Source organism: Alligator sinensis, unplaced genomic scaffold (genome assembly GCF_000455745.1).
Source record: "Alligator sinensis unplaced genomic scaffold, ASM45574v1 scaffold1115_1, whole genome shotgun sequence".
In the NCBI taxonomy this organism is placed as follows: Eukaryota; Metazoa; Chordata; order Crocodylia; family Alligatoridae; genus Alligator; species Alligator sinensis.
The window spans coordinates 812,764-824,848 of record NW_005842317.1 but is presented as its reverse complement, the minus strand read 5'-3'; the positions used below and the strand labels follow the sequence as shown (position 1 = coordinate 824,848).

The window sequence follows — 12,085 nt, the reverse complement described above, 5'->3', positions numbered from 1 at the left end:
CAGCTCCGGGGGGCGGGCGGGCTGGAGGGAAGAGCCCCCCCGCCCCGCCCCGCCCCGCTCCTCCCCGGGAGGGTTTCCGCGGGCTCTGCCTCTCCCGGGCGCGGGGCAGAGCGGATGCCCGGAGCGGGGCTGGTAGGATGGCAGAGGCGTCTCCTCGCCCGTCTCTCAGAGGCCATGTTGTGTCTGATTGTGACTATCCATCCGGGGTTTGCTGGCTTGGTGTTGCACATCTCCTTCCTGCCCTGCCGCCGAGCATCTGTGCCTGCTGCCAGCTGGGGTCTGTGTGGGTGCTGCCTTCGCGGGTCCTGATGCGGCTCTCGAAGCTGGGGCAGGGAGGCCTGGGATGGTGCACAAATGGCCTGTGCTGCTGCGGGGTGTGGGGGGATGTCTAGATGCCCCATGAAGGCATGGGCACCCTGGTTTAACATGGAGGTGCCAGCAGAAGGGGTCCAGTAAAGGAAGGAAAGTCCAACCTCTATCCTCTCCCCTCTTGTTCAGCTTCTCCATTTTTTTGAGGTGAAAGTCTCCCTCCCCTTTCCCATTTGCCTCAAGGACAGGCGTTCTCCCCTGTCAGGATAACAGTAAGGTGGCTGCTGCTGCCCGCCAGCTCTTCTGGAAGCCTCTTGGTTAAGCCCCAGCCATGCTGATTTGGTTGCCTGGAGGAGTCTGTGTGGCCTGATTGGTTATGTCCCTGTCAGTCACTGGTGGCTTGTGGAGAGTGTAGGAAGGAGGGTTGAGTCATTGCTGAGCTGCCGGCCTGATGCTGGCTGCTGCTGGTGTATCCAGAGTGATGTGTGATGTCTTTGTGCCGTGGTCCCACTGTGCGCTCTGTGGGAAGGGCAGCCCAGCAGTCGAGGGGGGCGGGGGGGTCACAAGCCGGGCACAGAAAGGGGCTATGGGGTAGGAAGAAGGGAGACTTTGTGGGGATTGTAGCACCTTGCAATGACATACTGCAGAGGTGAAATAGTTAGATACAGTAGTAGGTTGTCAGCATCTTGGATTTTATTTGGATTATAGTCTAGACCAACTCAGTAGTTGGAACAAATGTGTGGTTCTAATAGGGTGGCTTCAAATTGTGGCCAAGGAGAAAGGCAAGCAAGAACAGAGCTTCTCCTTGAGGTCTTTCTGAAACGTATCTTCTGCAGTGCACATTCCTGCATGCCCAATAAATGTCAGTAGACAGGAGCAAAAGTATTGTTACAGCCATTCCCCAATTGCTGTGCTTCACGCTGTCTGCAGCAGTCTCCAGTGCGGGAGTGCTGCTTGATTGCATGGCCTCAGTGGAATATAACTGCAATGTCTGGAGCTGGGAGTGTGTAGCAGTTATAAAACAGATTACCTCTAGCCCCATCTTTCTGGGCCACTAGTCAGAGTTGGGCCTTAATTTCTTGAGCTACACAGTTTTATAAGTATAGGTGAGTTGAAACGTTGTCCTGGTTCTTCTCCCTTTTCCCTAATTCAGGAGTTGCTGCCTAAGAAGGTACTACACTTGCTTGTTGTTCCTCTGTTCGTGAATGAGGCAGCAGCATTTTGGGTAGGGGGTTGTAGTGAATAATAGTGGTAGTAGGAGGAGTTTGTTCCAGTCTGGACTGGTCCAGTCTAGTTCTTTCCTTCCTGTCACTCTGAACAATGCTGCTGCTGCTGTGGCTTGCGACACTGCATTCTCTTCTCTTCTCCACCCCCGCCCCCTGGGTCTCCAGCTGTAGTGAGGGCGTGCTGTAGTGGTGCTCCCTCCCCACTCTGGCTCTGAAGAGAGCTGCTTCTCCCAAACGGCTCTGGTAGGCACAGACTGCTGGCTGCTTTCTTATCCCCACCCCAATGACAAGGTGGGGATTGCAATGAATTCTAAGGCTATGGAAAGGGGGCTAATATGGAGGCTAGGGCAGGATTCAGTGGTAACGTAGTAATGTAAATGTTTCTCCTCTGAGGGTCCCTGTCTATTTGAGTCTCTATATGAGCCATGCTGTGAAGCTGCAACTCTGATTTCCCCAACCTGTTCTGTGAAAGTAGCAAGCAACTTTGTGCTGTGGCTAGCTTTTTATTTGAGCGTTTCTTTTGAGGGCTTGGAACAAAGGTGAATGTCACAGTATGTTCTGTTGTATTGTTTTCATACCATATAATTCAAATTTCTTAGCTGAAAGTTAGGTGATTGCTACATTACAGGGGAATTTAGGTTTGTTGCTTTCTGGTTATTTAATGTTCCAATGTGAATATAAGCATGAGCTTTGATTTTAAAAACTTGTGTATGTTTAATGCTGCTAAAAGGTGAAGATGGATAGCTTTGGCAAAAGTCCTCTGTTCATCTGTGGGATGCAGAGCGGGACAAGCTTGCAGCCTCAACACGGGTCTGGAAGGAATCTAGGGTATATTGGGGCTGATTTTGGTTTCCATAGCCCGTGCAGTATTTTGGTGTCCCAGAGTTTGGAATTTAGTATAGACCTCTGGGTTGTAAAGTCTGGATTTTTAGCCATGTATATCTTGATTAAGAGTCTTGGTTTTCTTGGTTGAGGAGCTGAGGTATAGACAGTGGACTTTTTTTTTTTCTTCTTCTCTCCACTGAGGCCAAATCTACAACAATAGATTTTTGTCAGCATAGTTGTCAGGGGTGTAATCTCCAACACTGTTCTTCTGGCAGATCTCAATAATGTACACAGTAATATCAGTAAAAGCACAGTTTTCCTGGTATAGTTAGTTTCACTCGCATGCAGGGCAGGTTACTATGCTGATATAAAGTTCAGCATTGCCAACATAGCTGTGTCCACATTGGAACACTTGCTGGTAAACTATACTGGTATTCCTATACCAGTAAAATATTCCTAATACAGTTCTAGCCAAAGTTGTTTGAGTGTTAAAGACCAAGAAAAACTCTTGAATTCTTTGCAACTGAAACTTTTCTGTGTTGGTATAGAATAACTATGACCACTTTTTAAAGCCAGGCTTGCTGAAAATAGGAACAATTGAGCACATCAGTCTAGAAACTGTTTTGGGGCTGTTTCTTTGAAATCCAGACTGTCCAGATTTGATTAGGGAGGTGTAGGCAACAGCCCTATGGAACTGTGGGGCAACTTAGACTTTATCAGTGTCCTGCCACTGACTGGAAAATGCACATTTTCATCACAATTGGATTCTTTTAAAACAAATTTGTTACTTGCGTTAAAAGGTCACTGTGCTGTCTTCTACTTATGTACGGTTTAATATATAGAAAACAATTTCACATGTATTTAACTATTAATTCAAGATCATTGCAGGTGGAGAAGCGCATGGAATATTTTCTTTGAGGCTTAAAATCATTGTTGTAAGTAAAACTTCAGTCTATTAGTTGAAAGCACTGTTGTTAGTTATCACTGGAGGTAACTGTCCATTTTTGTTTCAGTTCCATTGTGCGCTCTTTCTTTTTTGGACATGTGAAAAAAGTGTTGTATTTGTTTGTATTGTGTTGCCTTTTACATACTGCAGTGAAGGCCATCCTTTCCATCTGAGCTCACTAAACATTTCTTAGAGGCTTATCTTGTTGTAAAAATGTGCAACAAATATAGAAATCTGTTCAGTTCTAGAACAGGATCAAGAAAGTTATATTTAAAATTATCCTTTTGCAAAGTTAAACAAGTATTATCTTTCCTACACATTAGCTTAAGAAATAATTTTGTTGAACTCTCCATTTAAGGGATGGAAAAAATGGAAGTTAACTGCACCTGCAAAGCATCTAGAATTAGTACCTCACCAACTTTTTTTTAACTATTATAAATCAGTCTTAATATTTGTACATGGATATTTCCAAGGAGGAGGTATATATTGACACACAAGCAGATAAGATTGCATTACAGCAGAGGCAGGCAATCTTTTTTGACTGTGGGATGGAATAACCCACCCTGCATCAGAGGAATGTGCTAGGACCCAGCTGCAGTTAGCACTTGTTTCCACATCAGTGTGGGGAGAGTGACTACACCTGGCACTTGTCCGTGCAGCACCATGGAGAGAGTGCCCATCACCAAAAGCCTGCATCTGCAGGCCAAATTCAATGTGCCCAGGCCATGGGCCATAAGTTGCCAACCCCTGTTCTTTAGCACTGATACTTGTTCCTTTGTCTCAAAGGCTAATGTTACTTTGAGTGTAAACTATGAAGAATGAGTTAGTATTACATCCACATATTTGCTATTTTACTCTAGCTAACGAACATTTGAACAGTTATTTTATGGAGTCACAGTGGTTTAGCTCATCAGGGCATGAAAGAAATTATAATAGTAGTTGGTGAGTGTGTCTACATGTTCATTAATACACAGTAGTTACTCTGCATTTAGTTTAGTACTTGCATAATGAAGTATTAACTAAATGTGCGGTAACTACAGTTACTGTGCAGTAGCAACAGTGCACTGTCGTTTTGTGATGCTTACTGCTCAGTAGCTTAACACTGCACAGTAGCATATTAGTATAGCTTTTGACTGGTATGCTACTGTGCACTGTTATTAAGCTACTGTACAGTAAGCATCTCGTGTAGTTGTGCCCAGTCTGTACTTCCTAACAACAAAGCACAATATATCTACTTGATTTCCTTCTTTGGGATACCTTGTGGATAAGTGAGATCTGTTGGACATGGTATATTATTTTTCTCATGTGCAACTCACCTTTCACCTAAAAATTGGGGTGTGTGGGGGAATTTTTCTCTGCTGGAAAAGAAGCACTCCTGGAGAAACTGCATGCCATGTAGCTGCCAAGATGGCTGCTGCTTGTGTCTACTAAGCAGACTGAAGAGATGGAGTCTTGTGTAGGCTCTCACAGGTGTAGCTATTGCCTGAGCATTGTTACTTCGGGCACAAGCTACAAGTGAGCTGTTTGTAGTATTTTGATGAGGCCTATGATGTGGAAATAGCTCTTCATACAAGTTCCCATAAATAAAGTGTTATTTCCAGTGAAGAACCAACAGTCTTGCTATAGCCCTTTGCAAAGGCCTTGGGTCTAACCCTGTGTGACAAAGCATACGGCCTTCTGGAAACTGTCTAATAAGTTCAGCATTATAGGAGACTGTCTGCCATGCAGGAAGCTCCTGATGCCACACTTACTGGGTGCTACATTTCCAGGTGGACTTACTGTCATGTAGTTGGCTATCACTGTAGAAAAGTGTTGGGTTTTTTTTGCCTGCTGTGCCACCCCCCCCCCCCCCCCCGGTAAGATTTTTTTTTTTTTTTTTTTTTTGGGAAGTACGGGCTAAAGTTATCGTTGTGTGGATATATACTTGGTTGAATAACTGCAAGGAAAGGGATCAGTGTCAGATTGGCAGGAAGTCTTGTTGGATTTTACAAAGATCTTTTCTGGGTCCAATGCTTTTTAACATTTTGTAATTGCTTTGATACAAAAATACAGTATGTTTATCAAATTTGTTTGTCTACCTGGGAGATGTTGCAGACACTGGAAGGATAGGGTTAAATTCAAAGGGATTTTGTTAAACTGGAAGACTGGACTATAGACGACAACATGCAGGGAAGAAGCAGCATATGCACAAATACAGAATGCATTATACCATGGCCAAGAAGGATCTGGGAGGGTTATGGTGGTACACAAACTTATCGACTCAAAATGGAAGCGCTGTATGCAAGAGGTGATAAAGTGCACTACTCCACCCTGGTTAGTCTTCACTTTGAGTGCTGTCTCCAGCTTTGGTCACTGCATTTTAAGAAAGATGCAGAGAAACTGAAGGAGATCCACTGACTGGTGACAGCAGATAAGAAGCCATATGAGGAAAGGAAGAAAGAATTGAAATATTTTTTAGTAGGGAGAACAGGAGATTAAGGGGTAGAAGGTGTTGGCAGTCTTCAAATTTTTGATAACATATTATAAAGAGGAGAGAAACATTGCTCTTCTTGCCTCACTGAGCAGGGCATGAGGCAGTGATCTTAAACTACAAAAAAGCAAATTTTGATCCAGTTTCAGGGAGAGAACTTTCTTAAGAATTGTAGGGCAGTGGAACTAGTTTTAGTGAAGTGGTAGTTTCCATCATTGGAGGTTTTCAAGAACAGGCTAGATCTGCATCAGTTATGGGTTACCAGACACTTAAAATTAACAAAATCCTTAGAAATTAATAATACCCCAGGTTTCTGAAAGACTGATCAGTATACATTTCAGGTAAAGTATTACAGTCAATTTTAAGCTATACGTGCAAGAACTCGGCTTCTCAGCAGACTTAAAATACGCTGGGCTCTAGTCAAACACTGGGATAATTTACTTCAAGTCTAATAGGCAGATATATAAAAATGTATTTTAATGCTTCATGTGTAACCTACTTGCATTCTGTGCACCAGTTAAAATACCTCACATTTCATTTGAATGTGTTTGTGTTCAAGTCTAATTCGCTAAGTTTCCGCAGTCTCCCTTTCCCCGGGTTACTACACCCTATTTTCATAAGGCAGTTGGCTAATTTGGCACTACTTTGAGAGGCACTGCTTATGGTGTCATTTGTACCCCCATAACTATTGACTTCCCTTGCCTGTTCACAGAAGCTCTGCTGGAAAACATGAGAGCTGACTACTATTGTAGAAAAGTTGAGATTGGAGAGGCAACATTGACAACATCAGTTGTCCGCGAGAGTGGCAGGGTGGTAGTGTTCAACATGTAGTTGGTAACATGGTTATTAATTTAACTTTTTCCTACCACCCTTTTTAAGTTTGGACCACATAGCAGTTTTAAAGTTCCCAGTTTCGGATTGAGACCCATTTTGAATCACTTGAAGAAATGTGGATGTTAACTCATGTTTGTAATTTGTGGGCACAAATAGTACTTGGATGTGTAGAGGGCTTTTACACATACCTTGTTGTACATGTATCTTTTGAAGGGCAGGTTTGCTATGCGAGAGTTATAGACAAATGCATGCAGAAGTTGCTGTCCATAGTAAAAACACTGTTAAAAAATTAATTGATTCCCATTTTTGAAGGAAGTGTCATCTTGCTCAGTGAGTTCCCAATTTTACTTACCTGTACATTTCTCCCTCAGGGCAAAATCTCTGATCAGGTTTACAACTATCCAGAAGGCCTAGGAGAAGTGCTTTATAGAGAACAGTTCGACTTCAACGCCGAGCCACCTTGGGAACCTAGCTGATGATAGTAGGGTTCCATCTCCTAACTTGTCCATGTAAGTAGTTCCTTTTTCCCCCCCTAAATATCCATGTACAAAAAGGGTGTGATCAGAGATGCAAAGAACTAGAAAAATGTGCAGACCTGTATTCTTGTACCTTGATCTATATATTTAGTTTGTCTTGTTTTCAAGTTTTTGGTGGTTTTCTTGAGTTGGAGGGGAGAGGTCAGGAAAAGGATGTATACATCAAAGTAAACTTGTGCTGCATCTTCCCAGTCGAAATGGCAATGCATTGAATTTCAGTAGAACATGCCTATATGCTTAAAGAAACTTCCTATGTGAGGATGGTTCCTGACTTAAGGTTATAGGTTGCAGAAGTGCTAAAATAAAACACTGTACACTCACTTCAGTGTCTGACAACTGTAATTGTATTTAAGTTGGAGATAATGACTGCCTGGACTGTTGAATTCTAATTTGTATGGCACCGTGTGACTTAATGTTTTATACTGAGCTAGTTAAAATCTACTATTGTAAACTTTTTAAAGTAGGAACAGTCTGCTTGAAGGGTGTGCCTCTCCGAATGCCTGACTCCATTATTTGCTAATTACTATCCCACTTCCAGAAATAGTTACAGCTCAGCTACAGTAGAATCATAGTCTATGCCAGACAGAAGCAGTTATAAACTGACTTCATATTTAAAGGATCCAACTTTGAAAGAGAGCAAAAACTTTCCTCTGAAGTGAGTAGATTTTCATTTTCAGTAGACTTGTTCTTCTGTCATCAGTAACTCATTCATGTTTGAATTTTAATTATTTTAAAATTTCTTAAACAAATCTCATTACTGGAGACTTTTGGATTTCCAGAGGATTTTTAATCTATTTTTTTTCAATAGTCTCTTCTAACTACCAAACCCCCCCCCCCCGGCTTTTGGGTTTTGAATTTGCATAATTATTCCTTTTTGTAACACTGTAAGGCAGCTGCCTAAAATGGATTTTGTAAGTTATTGTTTACACATGGGCAAAGAATTAGGCAGGCTTTGCCCTTCAAGTAATTTGGTGTTAAACCATCAATTTAAATGCAAGTGTCATGGTATAATTGGCACATTGTGCTAATCACTGCTCCCCAAAATGCTATTTGCATGAGTAACACTAAAAGTTAAGATGGACTGATGTTTAAAAAAAAAAAAAAAAAAAGTTTCTTACTCTTCCCTGCCTCAATCTGGCTGAAAGTATTATGGGGGGGTTCCCCTGCTAATTTCCTGAAAAAACCTTAACATCCCACCCTAAAATTTTGGTATTCTGAAGTGCTTGCTTAACTGTTAAGAACATTAAATTATTTCTACTTTTATAAGGCATCTAACAGATAAAGTTCTACTTTTGAAAACAATGCTCTGAGTGAGCTTGGAAAGGAACGTGTGATCATGATTAGCTTCATTTGTTACAGTTATTTCCCTTCGAGTTTCTATATAATTGTTTGGAATTAAACAAAATGTACTTGATGCCTTGCATACTTTCCAAGAGAGTGTTCATTTCTCAGATGGAAAACTCTCTGAATCTTGTCTGCTGTTTTGCAGATAATGCAATGATTGCCATGAATGGGGTGTAGAGAGGGAGCGGAGAACTGTTTCTAACTTAGGTTGGCTACTTGTTGTTTGTATTCTACATATGGTCAGCACCCCTTCTTGCATGGGTCTTTCATGCAGCTGCAGGATTAAAAAAAAAAAAAAAAAAAGGTAGGAAAAGTCACAGCAAAACAACAGGACTGTTGTCCAGATTCATAGGGCAGTGACTGTAAAATAACTTCTGAAACCATTGTTATAACACTTCACGGTATTTGAAATCTAGTCTTTCAGAAGCTGAACAATTATAAAAGCTGCAAGGTGAAACGTTTCTGTGTTCAGTCTCCCGTTGTTTAAACCTACTGTTTTTTTCTGGTAAATGAGTAGTAATGCTGCTGGGAATAGTGAAAGGTCTAGCTGTCCTAGAGTGGGTGTGCCACTAGATCTATTGTTGGTAGCGGGATGTTCAGACATCCTGGCTCTGTTTTGCACTAGGTCTATCAAGTAAAAATGCATGCAAATTTAAGTAATTTAAGGTTGAGTTTAGTAGTAACACATCAAGCAATGTTGTAAAGTGTTCATTGGCCGATATATGCTTATTTCTTGTGTGCCAAAGCACAGCGGGTTGCCTCAGACACGCCCAAGGTGCATTTAAATTGGCTGACTAATCTGTAGTTTGGGAGAGTGCAATTTATAATATTATTTATGGAGGAAAAAGTCAATTGGGCATTTAAGTGTAATTATTTAATCTGATGATCCAAAATGACTCAAAACTGTCTGAGGGTGTATTTTATTTTCCTGTTTAAATGTTTCCGTACCTTTTTTTTTTCTTTAGCTGTGTGCCTAATGAGAATTTTCTTGAGCCCCCCCCCCCCCCCCCTTTAGCTTTGCTTTGTTCCTCCAAGTCTTGGTCTTGCTGAACAGTAGATCTGGGGTGGAAACTGAAGTTTGAGCTGTCTCAATCTGTTTGGGTTACTGTTGTGCCTAGTTGAATCAAGGGAAGTAGTAGTCAGTGGAAAATATATCAACTTTCAGCTATTAAGTAGAAATAGTTTGGCTGTTTGAATTTTAAAGCTCTCTTGTTTTCTGCAACTTTGTTGATATACCTTGTAAACTAATTCAGTTACTTGTTGATTAATTATATTTATATTTAAGTAATAGTTTATTATATCTTAAGTTTTTATCTGAAAATGTCACGCATCTTTTAAAAATGCCTACTTCTGATAGTGATCTTGTTCATGAAGAATCCTTGTATTCCTGACATGCAAATTCTTTGGGCAATAATTATGTGGGTGAAAGTCTCTAGTTACTCCAGCTGGCATCCAAACCACTTCATAAACTCTTCTAAAATGGAATTTTATTGTGAAGGATCAGATTTCTAAATTAATTCTTGTTTTGTGCTTAATCTTAGACAAATTTCTTCGGTTTAAATAATTCCTTTATGAACGGTATGGATTTGAAATCCATAATATCTCAGCTACTTACCCGGTGTCCTTGCTGCAGTATCTCAGCACCAAATGAAATTTAGTGTTTATAAAAAAAAAAAAAAAAAAAAAAAAAGATAAACTTGGCAAAACTAAAGATTAACCAAAGAATTGCATATTATAAAGTCTTGGGTTCTTTACTTACTATTCAGAAATCCATGTGCATGTATTGACTTTAAATCCTGATTGTACAGTTTTGTCTTGGAGCTTTAAGCTCTGTAAAAGTTTATTCCTTTATAAACTCTTAATCCAAGTTGGTTTTTTATTACATAATGCTGCACATTAGACTTATGGTTTATTAGATAGGTAGTTAAGAACACTTTACCATATACACTGTAATAACAGCAACTGATCTTTAGTAATATATTGAACTCTGCTTGTGTGCACATACCCAGGTGTAGAGCTGCAGATAAGCTATAGAACTGGAAAATGACTTGAGCTAAGCATTGGGAAGGTTCCCACTACTTAAATATTTGGGAAAGAGGAGTATGGAAGCAGTGTCCAGCAATGTTATGGGATTAGCGTGATGAGCATAATGCTTCTAGACGCATGAGAACAACTTCTATCTTCCTTGGGTTTTTTGTGTGGCTTACTTTTGTTCTTTTTTTTTTTTTTTGTATTAATGCCTTAAAATGGTGTATTCCAAGGCATCCCCAGTGAAACCAGATAAACTGGCCAACTTCAAGGAAATAATGGCATATTTTAAAATATCGTTTAAAACTTGAATATCCTGTACTTCAATTTCATTTTCTCCTCTGAGAGGAAATCTCCTGTCTCCCTTTGGCTTTCAAATGGGAAAGGATTTGTTTCTGAATCTTTTCCAGGGTGGATATGATTTTAATCAGCCTGACTTAAACATGATTTAAATCGCTGGTCAGGAAACCTCACTTTAATCATTGTTTTCTATAAAAAAGTGTATGCTTGTTGTTTGATATAACCTTAATTAAAATATTCCCAGTAAACCCAGTATTGCCATGATATAGTTCAGGGGCAGGCAATTATTTTGGGTGGACGGCTGCTTACCCAGTTTTTGCAAGCTGTCGAGGGCCGCATGGGTAGCCTCACCCCCTGGTCATCATCTTGGGACCAATGTCCTGATGTCTTGGGGCCAGCACCAGTGGGGCCCGGAGTGGGGCACAGGCTGGCAGGGGTCTGTGGAACTGGTCTGGGTTGCACCAGCAGGGAAAGGGAGGAGCTGGTCTGGCTCTGTAGAGCCCCTGCTGGCTGGGATTGTGTACTTCTGCTGCCCTGTCCTGGACCCTGCCGGCGCTGGCCCCAGGACACTGGTGTGGGCCTTGTGCACCCGCTCATTCCCAGTGCCTCCCAGCTCCATGGTACAGGCATGGGCAGCATACAGTCCCAACCCTCTGCTCGCTGGCAGGGAACAAGCTGGTGCTGAGCATGGGAAAAAGCAGCCCCACCTCATGGCCATGTGTACTTCTGCTGCCCTGTCCTGGACCCTGCCGGCGCTGGCCCCAGGACACTGGTGTGGGCCTTGTGCACCCGCTCATTCCCAGTGCCTCCCAGCTCCATGGTACAGGCATGGGCAGCATACAGTCCCAACCCTCTGCTCGCTGGCAGGGAACAAGCTGGTGCTGAGCATGGGAAAAAGCAGCCCCACCTCATGGCCAATGCTCCCTGCTGCAGCCGCTCGCAGCCCATGCAGGGCTGTCATGAGCAGGCACAGGCAACCCCATGTGGGCTGTGAGTGGCTGCACCAAGGGGCGGCAGGAGGGGGGGGGCAGGGGGCTGCTTCCCCCACACTCACCACCAGCTTGTAACCCGGCCCCGCGCCAGCTTTGGGCTCGCCTGTCGGGGCTGTACCACGGTGGCAGCGGCTGCAGCCCCCCGGCTTGCTATGCTGGACAGTGTTTGCTGCTGCCTGCCCGGAGCTCGCGTGCTGGGCAGCCCAGAGGCGGCGGCGGCAAACGCTGCCTGGGAGGGCTGCAGCTGCTGCTGCCGCTGCCCCGGGCCCGCCCCG

At 42.7% G+C, this 12,085-nt stretch overlaps 1 protein-coding gene across 2 annotated transcripts in view; it reads left to right on the top strand.

Moving 5' to 3' along the window:
* The first annotated feature begins 113 nt into the window (after nt 1–113).
* Nucleotides 114–12,085, top strand: part of AZIN1 (antizyme inhibitor 1) — a 49,429-nt gene continuing 37,457 nt past the window's right edge. Inside the window, exons 1-2 of one of the 2 annotated variants that reach the window (XM_025209926.1) lie at nt 114–277; nt 6,982–7,119. The gene's annotated coding sequence lies outside the window, so the exon portion shown is untranslated. Of the gene's footprint in view, nt 278–6,981; nt 7,120–12,085 lie in introns of those variants that run through there. The other variant, NM_001291725.1, reaches the window with a different exon arrangement.